This window comes from Polypterus senegalus, chromosome 4 (assembly GCF_016835505.1).
Source record: "Polypterus senegalus isolate Bchr_013 chromosome 4, ASM1683550v1, whole genome shotgun sequence".
In the NCBI taxonomy this organism is placed as follows: domain Eukaryota; kingdom Metazoa; phylum Chordata; class Cladistia; order Polypteriformes; family Polypteridae; genus Polypterus; species Polypterus senegalus.
The window spans coordinates 241,970,039-241,991,084 of record NC_053157.1 but is presented as its reverse complement, the minus strand read 5'-3'; the positions used below and the strand labels follow the sequence as shown (position 1 = coordinate 241,991,084).

At 41.2% G+C, this 21,046-nt stretch overlaps 1 pseudogene; it reads right to left on the bottom strand.

Annotated features, from left to right (window-relative positions):
- Positions 1-1,599: 1,599 nt before the first annotated feature.
- Positions 1,600-20,929, bottom strand: LOC120528347 (annotated as a pseudogene).
- Positions 20,930-21,046: the final 117 nt, after the last annotated feature.

The window sequence follows — 21,046 nt, the reverse complement described above, 5'->3', positions numbered from 1 at the left end:
CCGGGTCACAATCTGCTGCTTTGTGGCTTTAGCATACTAACAGTCTTGTCGGACAACTGGGTAAGAGGCTTCTACTTTTCAGCGCTGACCCCCTTCTTCACTCGTCTAACAGCTGGTTACCGCTCATTGTTTCCACATCAGATCAACCCGTTGGAGCAGGAATATGACCAGACTGTAGAGACAAGAGAGACTCGCACTCCCGCAACAGTGCTTTGTTGTCTCGCCCGCGAGTGTCGAAGAGAAAATCATCGGCGCAATGACACACCAAAGGTCTTCACCCGGAATGAAGGCTCTCAGGAGTCAAGAGGATAGGCAAACAGAGTTTATCATTTTATTGCAATAAACGACAACACGGACTCAAACCAATTCGGCCAAATCAGGCTGAGCTCTGAACAGTTCAAAAATCACAGACTATATCTCATTTCTTATCATTCTGACCTCACTTGAAGCAGCTCATTCTGACTCCCCTTTCCTGTAGCTGGCCTGTCAAATTATTTTATGATGATCACGGTATTTTTATTTTCTTGTCAATTATCTTGATTTTTCTGATTCGCTTATTTTTAGGTCAGCTGAGAGCAAAACAGGTGTGTTCCCTTCTTCCATCCTGGGGCTGTCCTTACCTTATTTTCCTCCCTTCCTGGGTCCTCTCGCTAGATTATATTGGCAGCTAAAGCTAAGCTGCAATTAAAAAAAAAAAATACAGCCTGTGCCTTTATTTAACTATTAGCAGGCCTTGCTTACATTAATATTTCCACTAAGGTTAATGCTTATATATTTTCTTATATTTATTTATGCTAATACATGAATATACTAATTTTATTTTCCATATAAGGTGTTTTCCCTCCTATCTATTCTTCCCATACTCCGCCTTATTTTATTTTACTTTTATCCCCGAGACGGTAATAAACTCCGTCCCGTTTCTGGGAGCGTACTAACTAAGCATTCTCAACACCTCACTTATTCGGTGCCCAGGTCAAAAGTGCTCCTTTCCTACTTTTTGTTCTTCCCACCCGTTCTTTCTTTAATATTCCTTTCAATTCCTAGGGGCGTACTCACTAGCTATTCTAGCACCGTTGTTTCTGTCAGGAGGCACCTTAATTGGCTAAGATTATCTTTCCCAGTCAAAAAGACCCCAGGAACTCACCAAGAATTTTCCTCCTGTGTGGAAGTTTCTACTTCACTCGACTTCCAGGAAAAAAAATCAGATGAGGTCAAGGACTCCTCATGCAGGACTCAACCGAGGCAGGCCAGTCCTAACTTTTTCCGGAGCTGGTCCTCCCGATCCAGCTGGAATCAGTCGTTTTGCTGGTCCTCTGGACGATCCCGCTCAGGGAGTCGCTTGGCCATTACTGTCCCCATACAGGCCACCAAAATATGTGGATGCTGAAATCGGAAACAACAGGAGGCAAACACCAATTTAAAGTATAAAGCAATTTCTTTATTCTTGGTGAGTCAAAGAGAATAGCGTAAGAGCTCAGTGCCACTGACTGGTCAGATCAGACATACTGCTGCCTAACGTGGGGTCTCCCTCTATATATCTAGTTAGTGTATTAATAAAAAATAAAACAAAACACATGGCACTTCATTTTGAGATTATACATAAATTATAATAGCTTACGACTACCTGAATTGGAATGTGTACATTGCTTCTTTCAGATAAAGAGGTCATCAGGGCACTCACAGTTTTAAGAAATATGTTCAAATAGTTTTAAGAATTCAGAAACTGTCACATTGATTTATAATATCACAGGGTGTTCAGTTAGTATCAAGAGGTCAGCATTTTCTCATAAAAAAATGCAAGTTAGTTTCTGTTGTCTGGTGTTTGTATTGTGATCAGACCCTGTATGGCTGACGTCCTGGCAGTACCGTTTCTGAGTCCTTCCTGAAACCTTACATGATGCTGATGATAGCTGATACAGGAGGACAACTTTCAACATTCAGAGCAGCTAAGAGGCCAGTCATTTAAGACTATGAAGACCACTGCTGCCTGAAAAGTGTTAACCACATTTAGGACAACAATGAGGTTTATTCTTGCACCTAGAAGTTGTTGAAGAAAATTTTTGATGTTCGTTAAATATCTGTTGTATTCCAGTGGGTTCATTCCAGTGTGAGTTCATATGTGGCTCTGAGGTTACCTTACATTTAGGATCGGTTTGCCACTTTCAGTGTTTTGTCCACTATTCTAATGTATTTATTAACTACTTTCAACTGGAGTCCTTTACCGTATTCAGAAGATTTTTTTTCATTTTTATTGAATGAGGATCCAATGAAAAGATCATTTGTCATTTCTGGGACAGACTTTACTCTAATATGACTTTGCGTGTGTCTCCAAAACCTTTTTCTGGAAGAGATTCCATTACCACATTCAGAACGGGTGTACTGTTTCTCTCCAGTGTGGATCCTTCTGTGGCAACTAAGTGCGTTTGGACTTGAGAATCGTTTGCCATATTCTGGACAGCAATTAGGTTTCTCTCCAGAGTGAATTCTCATGTGATCTTTAGGAGTTGTGCGGTCTGAGAAAAGCTTGCCACAGTCAGAACAGGTTTGTTTCTAACCAGAATTAATTATTTTATGATTTTGAAGGAATTGTTATACAAGAATAACATTCCACATTCAGTACAAATGTAAAGCGTCTCTCCAGAATGACTTTTGTATGCTTATACAGAGAACTAATGTGTGGAAACTGTTTGCCACCTTCCAAGCAAAGGTGAGGTTTCTCTCCGGTGTGACATTTGAAGTGACTTGTGATGGTGCTTTGTTGTGAGAACTGCTTATCATATTCAGGACAACAATAAGGGTTATCTCTAGTAAGAGATCTGATATGGCACTGAATTACACTTAAATATAAGAATCGTTTCTCACATTCAGAACAGCAATGAGATTTTTCTTCAGAATGCATTTTGGCATGTTGATAAAAGACCTTTCTGGCTTGTATAACATTTGCTACATTCAGAACATACATACTGCATTTTCGCTTTACTGGGAGTTTGTGTGTTTACTTGAAATTAGCTAATGTTTAAAACTTTTTTCCACATTGAAAACAGCAATATGGCTTCTCTCCAGTATCAATTTCAATGTGTCTTTGAAAACTGCGTTTGTCAGAAAATTGTGTGGCACATTCTGGACAATAATGAAGTTTTTATCCTGTGTGGATTCTTCTGTGCCTCTGAAGATAGCTTCTCCTTAAGAACGATTTACCACATTCTGAACAGCAATGAGGTTTTTATCCTGTGTGGATTCTTCTGTGACAGTGAAGTTCACTTCTCCATGAAAATGATTTACCACATTCTGGACAACAATAAGGTTTTTCTCCAGTGTGGATTCTTCTGTGCCTCTGAAGACTGCTTCTCCTTAAGAACGACTTACCACATTCTGGACAATTATGAGGTTTTTCACTTGTGTGAATTGTTTTGTGCAACTGAAGATGGCTTCTCCTTAAGAACGACTTACCACATTCTGGACAGCTATGAGGTTTTTGTCCTGTGTGTATTATTCTGTGATTCTGAAGATGGCTTCTCCTTAAGAACGACTTACCACATTCTGGACAGCAATGAGGTTTTTCTCCTGTGTGGATTCTTCTGTGCCTCTGAAGATTGCTTTTCCTTAAGAACGACTTACCACATTCTGGACAGCAATAAGGTTTTTCTCCTGTGTGGATTATTCTGTGACTCTGAAGATGGCTTCTCCATAAGAATGACTTACCACATTCTGAACAGTAATGAGGTTTTTCTCCTGTGTGAATATTCATATGCCTATTAAGAGCACTTGTGTATGTAAATTGTTTGCCACATTCCAAACAACATTTTTCTCCAGTATGAATTTGGATTTCATTCTCGACCTGCTGTTCATCCGTTTTGATGGCTTCTGTCTGTGTTACTCCAGTAGCAGGGAGAGAACTGCACTGCAAATAGGCTGCTGTCTGGTTCTCTGATCCTCTTGCTGATTTCTTCATACCGTTCTCATTGTATTGAAGACAGGGCTGACTAAATGAAGGTGGAGAGAAGCTGCCATTCATCTGTACATCTGAAATAACACAAACATTTTAATCATTTTTTTTTCCAGACAGGTTTATGAAAGTCAACTTAAAACATTTGATACACACATTACATTACATTTCTCTTGTTCTTCCAACTGGAGCACAGGCAGGTCATGTGACTTGCTTGTCATAACATGGTGCTAATAGCTGAATTTAAACCTGCAAATTCAGGGTTTGATGTCCAAATTCCTAACCACTACCTGCCTTTTAAAATAAATGACACAGTATAAGTAAAGTGGTGGCACATTGGTTGAAGTTTCTTCCTCACACTGAGGTGCCATTTATGGTCTGGCCACTCAGTGTGTGGTCTTTACATGTTCTGCTGCTATCCATTCAATTTCTCCAACTTTCTCTTACATGTGAAAGACAGGCCTGATCTGATCAATCGATCACAAGTCAAAATCAGCCGATTTTCACTCCAAATGATTTGACCGATGATCAGTAAATTAGCTGATCTTAACATCTGATCTTGAATGATAAAAAGCATGCAAGACCAAGTTCCAACATTACTAAAATACAGAAACACGTCCTCAGCAGTCTAACAGTTTTATTTCCTTCATGTAATATTTGTGCAAAAAGAAGTCACTCATGGAGGATTCTGTGCTAACACTTTCAACAATACAAACCTTATTCAGCAACTGAGAAGTCAACAGAAAAGGGACTGGTGTGAAGAACGAGCTGTTCAAAGGCTGAGGTGACCAGCAAGCTCAGTCTAGCTCAGTCACCTACTCTCACTCGGTCTCCAAAGATGGAAGCACTTAGAAAACTTGACCTTATAATACTGACAGCAAGAACGCCAAAGACTTACTGTGACAGCAAAAACAGTGGAATTTGTAAGCCTGGACAACAAGCCACTTTCAGTTCTGGAAGATGTCACCTTCTAGATCATTTAGATCCACAATTCCTTCTGCTAGTGAGTGTTTGTTGACTGATTTATTTGTATAATTAATTAACCAGGCATTAGATGTTTTGACTAAAATCCCTTTTATTAGCCTTTCAGTGAATTTCGAGGTAGATGGGAGGAAAGGGATGCAGAGTTTCACTGAGCTGGTACATAAATATCAATCGTTATCAAGTGCACGTCGATTATTTAGAAACTGCAATCAGCCCTCTTATTTACTTGTTGGGTAGAATGGTACGAGCCTAGTTTTTAGGCCTAAAAAAATAACATTAATAATGCATAATAAATCATTGAGTGTGAATAGTCACTATACAGTTATGAATTCTGTAACAGATATCATCATCATAATGATTTTTCCACAAATTAAACAATGGTAGAAGGACACTTTTTTCACAGATTATTACAAATCTCAAGCATAAAGTCTCCTTAGTGCCGGTGTCTTGACCACACAGATGCAGTTGGAGCGACAGAGGACAGCCGAGAGATCCAAAGAAACTCCCTGCCAACAGAACTGCAGAATGCATGAAGAAATTGTCAATGAAGATAAAAATGATATTTGAGTCAGCAGCATCAGAGGTTAACCTTTACCTCTGTGAACCTTATATCACATGAGATGCTGGGCCACAGGCTTTCTGGAGGACCAATAAAAGTCATCGTCCTACTTGTGCCCTCCTTATACGAGTGGGGACAGCGAGGGTCTGTTCAGCATGGCAGCACACATCGTGGATGACAGGAGGACCAGACTGTCCTCAGAACATGCAGAGATACTTATATTCTTAGATAAGAACCTGAAGTGTTCACCAAGACTGTCTCGTTTTTCTTTTTGTCGTGGTAGATGGCTACAAATATCTAATTGAACATTTTATTTGATTAGAAATGTGGAGTATGATTAAGACATGCCTTTTTTTTTTCAGCTTGTTTTTGTTCATTATGTGTGCATTGTGGGTAAATGTTCTTCGTGTATGCTGTAAGCAGTAGCACTTTATTATGGAATATGACGTTTACGAATGGCTAAAAATACATTTATTATTAAAAAAAAAAAAGAAAAAGAAAAACAGTATTTTTATTATTGATATCAGCAGGTCCTAATGGAATGGAATGGGTGCTCAGTTGTCCTGGGGTCAAATCCTGCCCACAGTTGTTCTACAAAGGGGCACTGAATGGCGTTTCTGGTTATTCTGGTTTTTCCCCTCATCCCCATAAACATGCAGAGGAAGTGGAGTGGCGACTCCAAATTGACCTGATGTGACTGTGGAAGACAGAAGGGCCCAAGATCATCTCCAAGTGAAGATTTCACACCACTGCCAACTTGTCCAGGCCATGCTGCCCCAGCAAGTTCAGGCTGACAGCAGAACACAAGATGCTGAAAGAAGACCCTGAGACCCCCTGAATGTCCTCATGGCTCGTACAGGTAGCTCTTGTCACCGTTAACGTCAAAGTGCACGAGATTGCCATTAGAAAGATGAGGCACATATTAGGTGTGCACTGGCTGGAACAAATTCACTCTTATTTAGTGCACAGGGGTGAGGATTTTATGCTTACTTATTTCTTTCTTTATGTGGACATTTCTGCCTTAACTGCCATACAATTTAAGAAATATACATGTCTTCAACAAAATATGACTTTTGATATTCTCATTGAACGTAATGCGCTGTTGGCCTAACATACGGCTCAGCATCAGTCAGAGCTTCGTGATGTTCAAGTCATGCGCTCAACATTTTAGATTTTTCCTTATTCACCCAAGTTATTCTATTTTATCATTTATTAGGTAACCTGTTGTTTGTTATCTTGCACCTGAGCAGGTGGTCTTTATTCAACTTAAATTAACCATGTTTTCCACTCTCACTTTATATCTTCTAAAAACATCAAAGCACCCACAATTAGAATTTATAAATGCTCTCTTTTATATTTAATCACATTACTCACTTATTCCAGCACTCCCAGGTGACTCTTCTGCTTCTCTTACATTTCCCTCTGTGATTTTCTCTTCAGACTCTGATAACTCTGATTTCAGCTCTGTGGAATTCTCCTGCATAGCCAGTTGTCCCGTATTAGTGGACCAGGGCTGTAAACTGGATGGAGATTCTTCACAGGGATCTTGCTTGAAAAAATCCTCAGTTTCATGCTTTTGAAGTTCAAGACCACGGGAGAAATCATTCAAATCCTCAGCTTTAATGGCAGCAGTCACCTCCTTGCACTCCTCCTCCTCTTTAAAAACTGAAATTTTTTTTTCGTGATCCTCCAGCCACTCACAGTCTTCTTCTTTAATGTCCACCGTTCTTTCATCAACACCATCTTCTTTGGCAGAGGCCATGCTCTGTGGGAAACTCTCCTCTCTCTTTAAGTGTCTGCCTTTCTCTTCTCAGATTTACTTCTCACATGGACAGCCCTGAGCTGAAGGCCATTAGATACCTCAGTGTATGGTCAAGTGAAATGGGAAAGCCCTGTGAAAATAAAAGTGTAGAATTAACTTCATAAAGTCAGTGAAAATAATGAGCACACTTCAGGGTCATAGTGCCATCTATAAGGTTTGGGTCAAAGACACATGTTTCTTGATTTTCGCTTCTGCCTCACAGTTTAAAATTCCAAATCAGACAATTCAGATGTGATCAAAGTGCACTGCAGACCTTCATTAAATGGGATTTGCATACATTTCAGTCCCAGCATGTAGATATGACAACACTTTATCTACACGGCACCATCATGTTTGGACACAGCAATGGCAGGTTTATTAAAGCTGTAATATTTAGGGCTTTGTTGGCTATAGACAGACATGAAAGTCAAACAGGAGGACGGGGTCTTCACATCATTGACACCTTCACACGTTTCAGTGCAGGAAGTGTTGTAAAGACAAAGAGACCTTCAGAAATTGTGACACAATTCATTCCTTCATTGACAGATAAGAGTACATCGAGCTCCTCAGAAACTACTTAGTTATAATCGTGAAGAATCAGAGAGATGGCAGTGAATTTTAACATTGAAACAAAGACCACCGCTGCATACAGTCCCTGGGATAATGGACTACCTGAGACACAATCAGACACTCACAGCAATGATACAGAAAGTGATAAAGAATACTGGATGTGACTGGTTAGTGCCAAATTAGCGCCACAGGGCACTACTGGTAAAGAATACCATGCACAATACTTATATGTACAGCTCATATCAGCCGGTGTTTGGGCTAAATCCAAATCTTCCTTGTGTTCTCGTGGACAGACCACCCACCCTTGAATACAGCACTAGGAGTGTGTCAGAGGAGCACATATTCCAGCGCTGCACACTCCAAGAAGAGCATTTACTGAAGCCGAGTGTTCAGACCAAATACGGAGAGCACACCATAGACAGGTTAATTTTGAAAATGATAAATCTGAGACAAAGTGGACAACAAAAGAGTGGACTGTGCAGAATGGAAAGGACCTGCAGATGTCATTGGACAGGATGGAGTTGTGAAATGTGTCAGACGTGGAGGTGCTCTTGGACGGGCCCACCATTCTAGACTACGTAAAGTCGACGGTAAAGGTGACAATCGACATACCACCAGCAGTGAGAGAGATGAAGAGAGAGATTTATCTAACACTACATCAGATAATGAAGACACTGGAGATGAGAAGGAGACTCTAAACCAGGGGTTGGCAAACCTTTTGGCTCGGGGGCCACATTGGCTTTTAAATTTTGACAGACGGGCCGGGCCAGCACTAGATTCATAAATATCAAACTAACATAAAAAAGGCATTACAGTGTTAATATCCACTTTTAGTGGGAACTGTGTTTTTGATAACCCTTTTTTTCCATGTGATCGAAGTCTGGTGTTGGTTTTGTTGTGGCAAATCTCAGAACAGATCTGAGGTGTTCATCGCTCAACTGGGATCTGTGGGGTGCTTTGTTGGTGTTCATCACACTAAAAGTCTGTTCACACACATACTGTACGTAGAGACAAACAACACCAGCATCCTCTGTCCCATCTTCTGGATGTTTGGAAATTTGGCGGCACTTAATGAAGTATAAAGCTCATCCAGTTTAAGAGAGTTGAACTTCTCCTTTAAGACGGTGTCACATTGGAGATCAATCAGTTCCAACTGCAACTCCTGTGGTGCCGTTTCAGGGTCCTGTGTGAAGGGACAAGACACCAACTGAAGTGACTTGTAAATTTGTCCAAAATCAGAGAACCAATGGCAGAATTGTCCATGCACGTCTTCCAGTGATTTCCTGTATTTTTTCACAAGTCGAGGGGCCTCTTTCAGCGTAGCCAGTGTGAGTAAATGAATGAATGAGTTGTTTGACATTTGCTTTGAGAAAAAAGCTAGCTTGGTTTTGAAGGCTCTGACAGTTTGTGTACATTTTATGCACAAACTGGTCTTTCCCTTGTAGCTTCACGTTTAGCTCATTCATGTGTGTCAGTATGTCCACAGCAAAAGCTAAATCACAAAGCCAATCTGCGTCACTCAGCTCAGGAAAATCGTCAGCTTTCTCAAGTAGCTCCAAAAATGAGATAATCTCCTGTTTGAGCTCCCACACTCGTCGACATACATTCCACAAAGTTAACCAGCGGACATTGGAGTGGTAAAGCAAGTCCTGGTGATCAGCACCAATTTCTTCAAGAAACTTAAACTGACGATGTTGAAGTCCCCTCGCTCGAATAAAGTTAACGAGTTTTACAACTGGCTTCACTACGTAGTCAAGCTGCAATACGGATTTACAAAGTGCTTCCTGGTGGATTAGGCAGTGTAATCAATCAATCAATCATCATTTATTTAGATAGCACATATTCATACAAAAAAATGTAGCTCAAAGTGCTTTACAAAATGAATAGAAAAACCGAAGACACAATAAAAAATAAACATAAGTCAACATTAATTAACATAGAATAAGTAAGGTCCGATGGCCAGGGTGGACAGAAAAACAAAAAAAAACTCCAAAAGCTGGAGAAAAAAAATAAAATCTATAGGGGTTCCAGACCACGAGACCGCCCAGTCCCCTCTGGGCAATCTACCTAACATAAGTCAAACAGTCCTCTTTGTATTTAGGGTTTTCATGGAAGGACCTGATGATGATGGTGTAAGAAAATTACCTCCTGCTCAGGGTTATCATCCTTCACCCTCTCCTGGATTGTTTTGAGCAACCCAACGTTTTTTTCCTGTCAGATTTGGCGATCCATCTGTGGTAACGCTGGCGAGCGTACTCCAAGGTAGCTTGTGCCTATTGATGACCCCCGACACGCTATCATACAAGTCCTCTCGCCGCGTTTTCCCCTTTAGGGATTCCATGGCCAAAAACTCCTCCATTATCTCATAATTGTCATTAATCCCTCTGGTAAAAATTAAAAGCTGAGCGGTGTCCTTTATGTCATTACTTTCGTCCAGTGCCAAGGAATATAACGTTAATGACTCTGCTTTATTGTTTAACTTGCTAGCTAAGTCTTCGTCTGTCTATTAGCTCAACACGGTGAGTTACTGTCCTGCGTGATAAGCTCATTCTTTCAAATTTGTTCTTGCTCTCAGGACACAAGATACCTGCTGTCTCTACCATGCGCTCTTTGAGAAACTCCACTTCGGAGAAAGGCTTGCTGGTCTTTGCTAATTTGAATGCCAGCACATAACTTGCCTTCGTGCTTGATTCTTGGATGGCAGTTTGTCGGATAAAGGCGTTTACCTCTGAGCGGTAGCCGTCCGTTCTTGCGTTCACTGGTTGTTAGCGTAATTAGCATGCTTGGTGGAAAAGTGATAACTGATGTTGTATTCCTTTAAAACCACAACGGTTTCTTGGCATTAAATAAGACATACAGCCTTTGACCAGACTTAGTTGTCCATTCCTTATTAAACACTCTGCACTCACGGTCGACTTTTCTTTTCTTTGTCCCACTCATTGTTGCAGATGGGTTCAGAGCAGTGGCAGAGTAATAACAGAGAGTAACCCGGGCTCCGCAAAATCAAGTCAATGTATCACTTCGCCTAATGCGCCACCTGGTGGAACGCCGGCATTAAAGGACAAGGTCAAATGAATACAGTCATAATTATGATATGATTTAATTTGGGCAATTTTGTACCAATCTTAGGCGGGACAGATTAAAAAGACAATGGGCCGGATGTGGCCCGCGGGCCGTAGTTTGCCCAGCCCTGCTTTAAACTATTCAGTCCCAGTAGAAGATTCCGATGGTGAAGTTGAGCAAACTCACAGGTTAAGACAGAGTCGTTGTGTTTGTCTAAAAAAGGGGCAAACTGTGAGATATGTGGACAGAGACGGTGACATACAGATAAAAGTATTACATTGGGCTGGCAAACAGAAATTGGTATAAATTTAGAGTTTACAGATCTTGAAAGCATTACTGACACAGAAGGGTCTGTTGGCACATTAAGTGTGGATAATCTGAAAGTTGAACCAGAAACTAATGAACTGCAACTATGGGACTTGTGTATGAAAATCACGGAGATATCAGCTGAGTCAGCAAAACAGGAAGAGATAAACAGGTGGGGAAGAAAATGGAGCATTTGAGGAGGTGGCTTCATATGGTCCAACACAAACTCCCCGATTGGCTTGAGTCTTGTTCTTAATATAACACGACCATCTCTAGTAAGCTAAAGTATCAAAGTGTACAGAAATAATGAAAGTAGTTGGAAAGTTTAAAAGACATTAAAACAATACCGTTTGAAATATCACAAAAATGTACTCGTAATGCCATGCCAGCTGTAGATTTTACTCTGGCTCTTGTGTAATGTTTGTGTTTTTATTTCCCATTAAACAAATTAAAGTGAAAACGCTCAAGCATCTTTCCTGATAAGAAAATACAACAAAATAATTTAAATTACTTCTAATAGGTCTCAGTATGAGACAAACTGCTGCCAATGAAACCTGAATGCACCCTGTAAAGCTACCTCTTTCAACGCCACTTTAACAAAGTTGACCGATGACGGCTTTAGAGGAAAAAGGAAAAAATGTAAAAAATACGCAGAGCTCGAGAAAAATCCGAAATGAACGACGGGCCGTGCGGGAGCGAGCGGCTGAACAAGCGCGTGCCCGACGGACAGCACAGTTCGGAGCATGCGCGAAATTTAAAGGGGAAGCGGCGCGGAAAGTACACGAGCGTAAAGAGATCAAGTTAGATGTAGCATTACATTTCATGGGACACCGACCGGAAAATAAGGAAATGTAGCACCAGCTAAAAAGTGCAAGAGCACCTGGCTGCAGCAACTGTGGAGCTCCACAGTAAGCGGAAACACGTGACCTCCACAGTCGGAGCGGAAACACGTGACCTCCACAGTTGGCAGAGACCGCCTTCAAGCATTCACGCATGCGTTAAACAGATTGGGCAGCACCGTAAAGTGTGCGATGGCGTAGCCTTTCAATACGCACGCGCACGCAGATCGGGCCGGCAACGAGAGGGGTCTGGCTGCAGCCACTGTGGAGTATCCTTCCCCTCCCGCTTATCCGAGGTTGGGTCGCGGGGGCAGCAGCTTAAGCAGAGAGGCCCAGACTTCCCTCTCCCCGGCCACTTCTTCCAGCTCTTCTGGGAGAATCCCAAGGCGTTCCCAGGCCAGCCGGGAGACATAGTCCCTCCAGCGTGTCCTGGGTCTTCCCCGGGGCCTCCTTCCGGTTGGACGTGCCCGGAACACCTCACCAGGGAGGCGTCCAGGAGGCATCCTGATCAGATGCCCGAGCCACCTCATCTGACTCTTCTCGATGCGGAGGAGCAGTGGCTCTACTCTGAGCCCCTCCCGGATGACTGAGCTTCTCACCCTATCTTTAAGGGAAAGCCCAGACACCCTGTGGAGGAAACTCATTTCAGCCGCTTGTATTCGCGATCTCGTTCTTTCGGTCACTACCCATAGCTCATGACCATAGGTGAGGGTAGGAGCGTAGATCGACTGGTAAATTGAGAGCAGCTCCTTTTTCACCACGACAGACCGATGCAGAGCCCGCATGACTGCGGACGCTGCACCGATCCGCCTGTCGATCTCACGCTCCATTCTTCCCTCAATCGTGAACAAGACCCCGAGATACTTGAACTCCTCCACTTGGGGCAGGATCTCTCCCCCAACCCTGAGAGGGCACTCCATCCTTTTCCGGCTGAGGACCATGCTCTCGGATTTGGAGGTGCTGATTCTCATCCCAGCCGCTTCACACTCAGCTGCGAACCGATCCAGAGAGAGCTGAAGATCACGGCCTGATGAAGCAAACAGGACAACATCATCTGCAAAAAGCAGTGACCCAATCCTGAGTCCACCAAACCGGACCCCTTAAACACCCTGGCTGCGCCTAGAAATTCTGTCCATAAAAGCTATGAACAGAATCGGTGACAAAGGGCAGCCCTGGCGGAGTCCAACTCTCACTGGAAACGGGCTCGACTTACTGCCGGCAATGCGGACCAAGCTCTGACACCGGTTGTACAATATTTCGGACAAAATGAAATAAATAAATAAATGCGTAAATAAATAAAAGTACTGTAAAATGTGAGCATAAATAAATAAATGTGTCATGAAATGAGAGCCTTAATAAATAAATATGTCATGAAATATGTTTTTCGTTGCTTATTTATTTATTTCATTTTGTTCGTAACATTCCTACAAACAATCATGAAATACGGCTTGAAATAAAACTGTCACTTTCACTCGTCAAAGTTGAGAGGGTGGGCTCTAACACGCCCTCTAGTTACTGATTGGTGAATCGATAGCACAAGAATGAATTAGAAAAATGCTTACTACTGCCGATGAAATGGATTCTGCCGAAGATATTACGTATTTCAGAGAGAGAATTGAAGATTTATCGGAAGAAATGACAATGTTGGTGGCCCTTTTAGACTCCGATATAAATTAAACTATTTTTGAAATTATCAAAGAACAGGTGAAACGAACTCTACTACACTCCAGTTCAGGTGACGCAGTTCGCTGCTCTGGACGTCCATCCTTTGACATTCCATCTGAGTCAATAGAACACCTTCTGTTATGCGGTTTAAAAGTACGACAGATTGCAGATCTATATGGTGTATCGGAGAAGACGATCACAAGGCGAATGAGCCAGTTTGATATACTGTGTAAGCTGCACCGGCTCTATTAGTTTAGGTACTTTGACACAGTGTTCTTGACATGGAATGCTCAAAGCAGCTCCAACTAATATTTTGAACATTTATTTATTAAGGATTCATTTCATGATACATTTATTTATGCTCACATTTCACAGTACTTTTATTTATTTACGCATTTATTTATTTATTTCATTTTGTCCGAAATATTCCTCCATATTATCTCAGGGTGTCTTACAAAGATGCCTTGAAATAACATTAAAAACATCACTAAGAACAAATGTATTATAAATATGAACTATAGCAGCAAGCAACTTACTGTAAAAAAAAAATTGATCAAATAGATTGGTTTAAGTGATAATAGCTCATTTCCTTAATTTAAGTCTGTGGATATAAAGTTAAATTTCTTTGTAAGATTAATAGCCATTGGAATAAATGACTATTTGAACCAGTGGCTCTTCATTTCTTCGGCATCTGACCTGATTGCACAACTCAGAACGAATTAAAGAATTTTAACAAGTGGACAGTAACAGCACTAAGGACAGGGACAGTCAGCGACAGTGTTCTTTTCTTTTTTTGAAAAAGGATCATATATTTCTATAAAAACTGGTTGGATACGTTAGGTTTTATAAACCTGATGCCTTAAGACAAATGGCAGTTTTATTAATAATAACTGATGTCTAAAGATATTCTTAAACAAACACAATTTGCTCATAAGAGGGAAGTTGCAACAATAGATCAAAATGGAAAGGAAACTTTATATGATTTACGTGAGTGGGAAAATAAAAACACTACATACTTTATATAACACACACACACACACACACATATATATATAGTACAGTACCTGCCAAATAATACAAAGAGTACACCGCATGTGTTTCGCCCTAATTGGGGCTTATCAGGTGTGCACACCTAAGCTTCCTCTTACGGCGGTTGAACATTGGACATCAACGTTACGCCACAAAGGCTGCTTCGTTTATTTTGCAGGATTAATATTTTCATTTTGGTCAACTAATGTGGAACTAAAATGAATAACATACTGTAATGTCAAATTGTACTGCATGCACAGTTCCGATCGGGCCGTGCCGTAAAGTGGATATTTTTGTTTTTAATGTTTTTTTCATTAAGCGCATGCGGTGTGTGTCATTACGTGATTCCCGTTGCCGGCCCGATCTGCGTGCACGTGCGTATTGAAAGGCTACGTCATCACACACTTAACGGCGCTGCCTAATCTGTTTAACACATGAGTAAATGCTTGAAGGCGGTTTCCGCCGACCGTGGAGGTCACGTGTTTCCGCTTACTGTGGAGCTCCACAGTGGCTGCAGCCAGACCCCTCTCAAAAAGTGTGCGACTCCTGTCATCCACAGTAAACGTGCGATTTGCTGTGCCGCCTCTTGAACGTATTTCTCAAACCCCAACATTTAAAATCGAACCACGCGGTGCCAGGCACCTACTCAAATTTAAAGCCTCTCAGCATGTCGCGGTGTTCCTCACTGTTGGCATTCTCACCCGTACGCGATGGCCACGTTTGTCTTTGTCTCACTTACCGCACCTTTGCTTGATCTTGTGGCTGTGAAGAAGTCGCAGTGGAAGTGACTCATAAGAGCACACTAGTAATGGGTAGCTCGATACTGACTAGTCGAGACTCGAGTTCTCAAAGCGCTACTCAGAGACTTGTTTGAAATGCGCCTCTCACGTGATTTTGAGGCACGCTGGCGTCATGACGTCATTGATATCCGCGCCATAGACATATATAGATAGACGCCGCATTCACTGTGTTGCCCAGTCGGCACGATACGTCAGCGCGTCCGCCATATTGCGTGTGGCAAAAGTGCCATTTAAACTAATACAGGTAGATCTGGAAACCGGGGGGCTGTTCCACGAAGCGAGCTAACCTCAAAATCCAGGCTTATTTCGATAATCCCGGTTTAATTTCTCCAAATTCGGTTCCACGAACGAGGCTAACCTGAAGCTCCGCTTAATTACTATGCCAACATATGCTCTTGGACAAGCCTGCTCCGTAGCAGGTTAGTTGTGAAGCTTATTTTAGCTTGATGAATATGATTGGACAAGCCATGCGATGTCACAGCACGACATTCTGCGGAGCTGGGATTATTCTGCTGCTGTTCACTCCCTCTTTCGCACACATCGACCCTCCAATATAAAATTATTACAGATTACATGCAGGCGATTCTAATTACTTAGAAAGTATAAAGTGACAAGGAGTGCATTGAAGGCTTTTACATGAATAACCATGGCGTGCCCATTTATTCATAATCCAGTTGATGAGGGAGCGAGGCTCATTCGTAGAGCTTTAAGGCAACAGGTTCCACAATTACTTCGGCCCAGGATAGATCCGTTGCATTTTGCGGATGATTATTTATACGAGCGCTATAGATTTAGTAGACACAGTATTGCATATTTGTCAGTTATTGGAACCTTACATTTCTAAAAACACACGTCGCTCTAAAGCCCTTACGGTTGCACAGTCTTTGTGTATCGCTTTGCGTTATTTTGCCAGTGGTTCATTTCTGTACAGAGTGGGGGATGCTGAACATTTAAGGATAGCTACAGTGTGCCGTGAAATCAGGAAGGTTTGCGTTGCATTAAAGTCCTTTTTAAATATATTCATTACCTTTCCTTGGAATTAATGGTGCTTAATCTTTAAACATCTACTCATTTACAGCACATAAATCATTACCTGATAAGTAACTGAATTTAATTTGTCAGGCTTTCCTAACGTCATTGGAGCCATTGACTGTACACACGTGAGGATAAAGGCTCCAGCAGGTCCAACAGAGCCTGATTACATAAACCGCAAATCATATCACAGTATTAATGTACAGGTAAGTACTGATAATATCTCACATTTATATACAAGAGGTGAAAGTGTAGTCGTCCAACATTAGCAATGTATGTCATTACCATTTCCTAAAATGTTTCAGATGGTATGCACTGCTGAACATCTAATTTCAAACATTGTGGCAAAATGGCCAGGATCAGTACATGATGCCAGAATTTTTCGCGAATCTTCACTGGCTCAAAGCCTCAGACAAGGCAAGTCAACTAAAATTCACAAATATACTATAGTTTATTATAGTACAGTCTAATGTGTCTACTTTCCATTATAGGAATTTTTCCTGGTGTGCTGCTTGGTGACAGAGGATACCCATGTCTACCGTTTCTTCTCACACCATATACAGATCCTGCAACACAAGCAGAAAGACATTTCAACCATGCCCATTGTAAGACAAGGGCACGCATTGAAATGACATTTGGACAGTTAAAATCCAGGTTTAACTGCCTGCGGCATCTCCGAGTTACACCAGACAGAGCGTGGGACATTGTAGTAGCCTGTGCAGTTTTACATAATGTGGCAATACTGCAGCAGGAGCGTATGCCAATAATGACGCATTCTTCACTTGCTGCCAGGACCTTTTCGTTCCACTCATGTTGCTCCTGAAACCAAACATTATTAATAATTATATTAATAATTACAATTATATATCACTTTTTATCAAAGATGAACCCATATAATTAACATGCTGTCCTGTTTATCAATGTGTTAAAATAACCTTAAAGTACCTTACAACTGGTAACAAAATGCATATGTAAAAGGAAATTTTAATGACTATACATTTTTAAGGCTTGAAACTGTTCTCATTTAGTTGTTAAATAGTTTGACATCCTTAACACAAAAGTTACTAAAATCATGTTCTTATATGCATTTAACTTGTCAGCTATTTTCTGCCATGCAGCCTCACGAGCTTTGATAATACAGCTCGTGTTCCCCTTTCTAGTTATTATAGCTTTGTGGTCCTCATAGGCTTGTAATAATAATTCTTAAAAAACGCAGCTCTTTCCTTAGTTTCCATTCTTACTTATCCAGCATCGATTAACAAGGCTGCCTTTTATATCGCGTGGACGCGCACGAGCCTCGCTTATCAAGCTTGGCTTGAATTAGCGGAGATTAAATACACCTGAATTTTGTTCGTGGAACTCAATGAGTCTGAAGTGAACTGTTAGGCTAACTCAAGCGAGGCCATTACAAATAATCCTCGATTTTATAAGCTCGCTTCGTGGAACAGCCCCCGGGTGTTCTGATGAAAAAACGAAACGTTTAAAACAGTATTGTTTACATACAATAGATTTGGGCGAATCGTTTAAATGCAATTATTTATATCCATTTATACACTAATAATGGCAATTACTAAATAATAATAATAATTATAATAATTATTATTAAATAATTCCTCCCATATAAGTAACATTTCTTGGGCTGCCTTCTTCCATCTCCAAAACATTTCTAGACTTTGTCCTGTTCTTACCCAACACAGTACTAAAGTATTGGTTAATGCCCAAGTCACCTGACGTATAGATTACTGTAATGCTATTCTATCTGGTATCCCATAAAAATGTATTCCATCACTTACAACTTCTTCAAAATTCTGCTGCCAGGATAATAACCTGCTGTTCTAAATCCACTGAACATATCACACCTACTCTCTCTCAACTTCACTGTTAACTACAGTATACAATACACAATACCGCTCTGAACATTCAAAGCTCCCCTCTACCTCACTGATCTCCTACTGACCTACAGACTGACACTCCCTCTCGCTCACTCAGATCCTGTAATTTGAGAGTATTCAGTCTGGCAATATGGTGCAGCCTTAGTTTGTGGAAGACAGACACAACTAAAGACATGAGCATAAAATGATGGTTGTCAGTTTCAAACTGTGTTTCCTCAATGTGATCCTTGAGAAAAACATCATCAAGTTTGGGAAATGTTAACAGCTAACAACAATCTATGATCAATGATTTACAAATCCTTTTCAACCTATATTTAATTGAATATACTACGAAGACAAGATATCGAATGTTCAAACTGAAACTTTATTGTTGTTTTGCAAATCTTCACTCATTTTGAATTTAATGCCTGCAGCACGTTCTAAAAAAGCTGGGACAGGAGCAGCAAAAGACTGGGAAAGTTGAGGAATGTTCAAAAAACACCTGTTTTGAACATTCCACAGGTGAACAGGTTAATTGGATACAGGTGTTTGTCATGATTGGGTATAAAAGGAGCAACCCCAAAAGGCTCAGTCGTTCACAAGTAAGGATGGGGCGAGGTTCAACACTTTGTGAACAACTGCGTGGGCAAATAGTCCAGCAGTTTAAGAACAACGTTTCTCAATGTACAATTACAAGGTATCTAGGGATTTCATCATCTACTGTCCATAATATCCTCAAAAGATAAAGAGAATCTGGAGAAATCGCTGCCCGTTAGCGGCAAGGCCGAATACCAACACTGGATGCCCGTGACCTTCGATCCCTCAGGTGGCACTGCATTAAAAACTGACATCACTCTGTAAAGGATATTACCATGTGGGCTGAGGAATACTTCAGAAAACCACTGTCAGTTAACACAGTTCCTTCCTACATCTACAAGTGCAAGTTAAAACTCTACCATGCAAAGCGCAAGCCATATATCAACAACACCCAGAAACACCGCCAGCTTCTCTGGGCCCGAGCTCATCTGAGATGGACTGACGCAAAGTGGAAAAGTGTGCTGTGGTCTGACGAGTCCACATTTCAAATTGTTTTTGGAAATCATTTTGTCCTCCGGGCCAAAGAGGAAAAGGACCATCCGGATTGTTATCAGCGCAAATTTCAAAAGCCGGCATCTGTGATGGTACGGGGGTGTCTTAATGCCCATGGCATGGGTAACTTGCACATCTGTGAAGGTAATATTAATGCTGAATGGTACATACAGGTTTTGAAGCAACATATGCTGCCATCCAAGCGACGTCTTTTTCAGGGACGTCACTGCTTATTTCAGCAGGACAATGCAAAGTCACATTCTGCATGTGTTACAACAGCGTGGCTTCGTAGTAAAAGAGTGCGGGTACTAGAGGTCTGAGGTCCTTAGCACTCTGGAGAAGGTTGTTGTCCAGGATATCCCTGTACTTGGCCGCATTCATCTTTTCCTCGATTGCAACCAGTCGTCCTGTCCCTGCAGCTGAAAACCACCCGACAGCATGATGCTGCCACCGCCATGCTTCACTGTGGAGACTGTATTGGACAAGTGATGAGCAGTGCCTGGTTGTCTCCACACATACCGCTTAGAATTAAGGCCAAAACGCTCTATCTTGGTCTCATGGAGTTTGCTAAAAGACTCCTGAAGGACTCTGAGATGGCGAGAAATAAGATTCTCTGGTCTGATGAGACCAAGTTAGAACTTTAAGAGTACTATGGACCTCAGACTGGGCCGAAGGTTTACCTTCCAACAAGACAATGACCCTAAGCACACAGCAAAAATAACGAAGGAGTGGATTCACAACAACTCTGTGACTGTTCTTGAATGCCCCAGCAAGAGCCCTGACTTAAACTCAATTGAGCATTTCTGGAGAGACTTAAAAATGTCTGTCCACCAACGTTTACCATCCAACCTGATAGAACTGGAGAGGATCTGCAAGGAGGAATGGCAGAGGATCCCCAAATCCAGGTGTGAAAAACTTGTTGCATCTTTCCCAAGGAGACTCATGGCTATATTAGCTCAAAAGGGGGCTTCTACTAAATACTGAGCAAAGGGTCTGAATACTTAGGACCATGTGATATTTCAGTTTTTCTTTTTTAATAAATCTGCAACAATTTCAAAAATTCTTTTTTTGTCTGTCAATATGGGGTGCTGTGTGTACATTAATGAGGGAACAAATTAATTTAAATGATTATAGCAAATGGCTGCAATATAACAAAGAGTGAAAAATTGAAGGGGGTCTGAATACTTTCCGTACCCACTGTGTATATGTATGTGTGTATATATATATATATATATATATATATATATATATATATATATATATATATATATATGATAAAGAAGAAAAAAAATGCCTTACCAGAAATATCATTGTCAAAATAAATTCCCAGCTGTTCAGATTGAATTATTTAATGGCTATGACTTGACAGACTCAGTGCAGTGTGTGCTGTCAGGACAGTAAAGTGGAGTCGTTTACAGCTGTACAGGTTGTTATGTCAGAGCCATACTGGAGTATACAGACTCGGTGGGCTCTTAATATGCTGTTTGCTTGG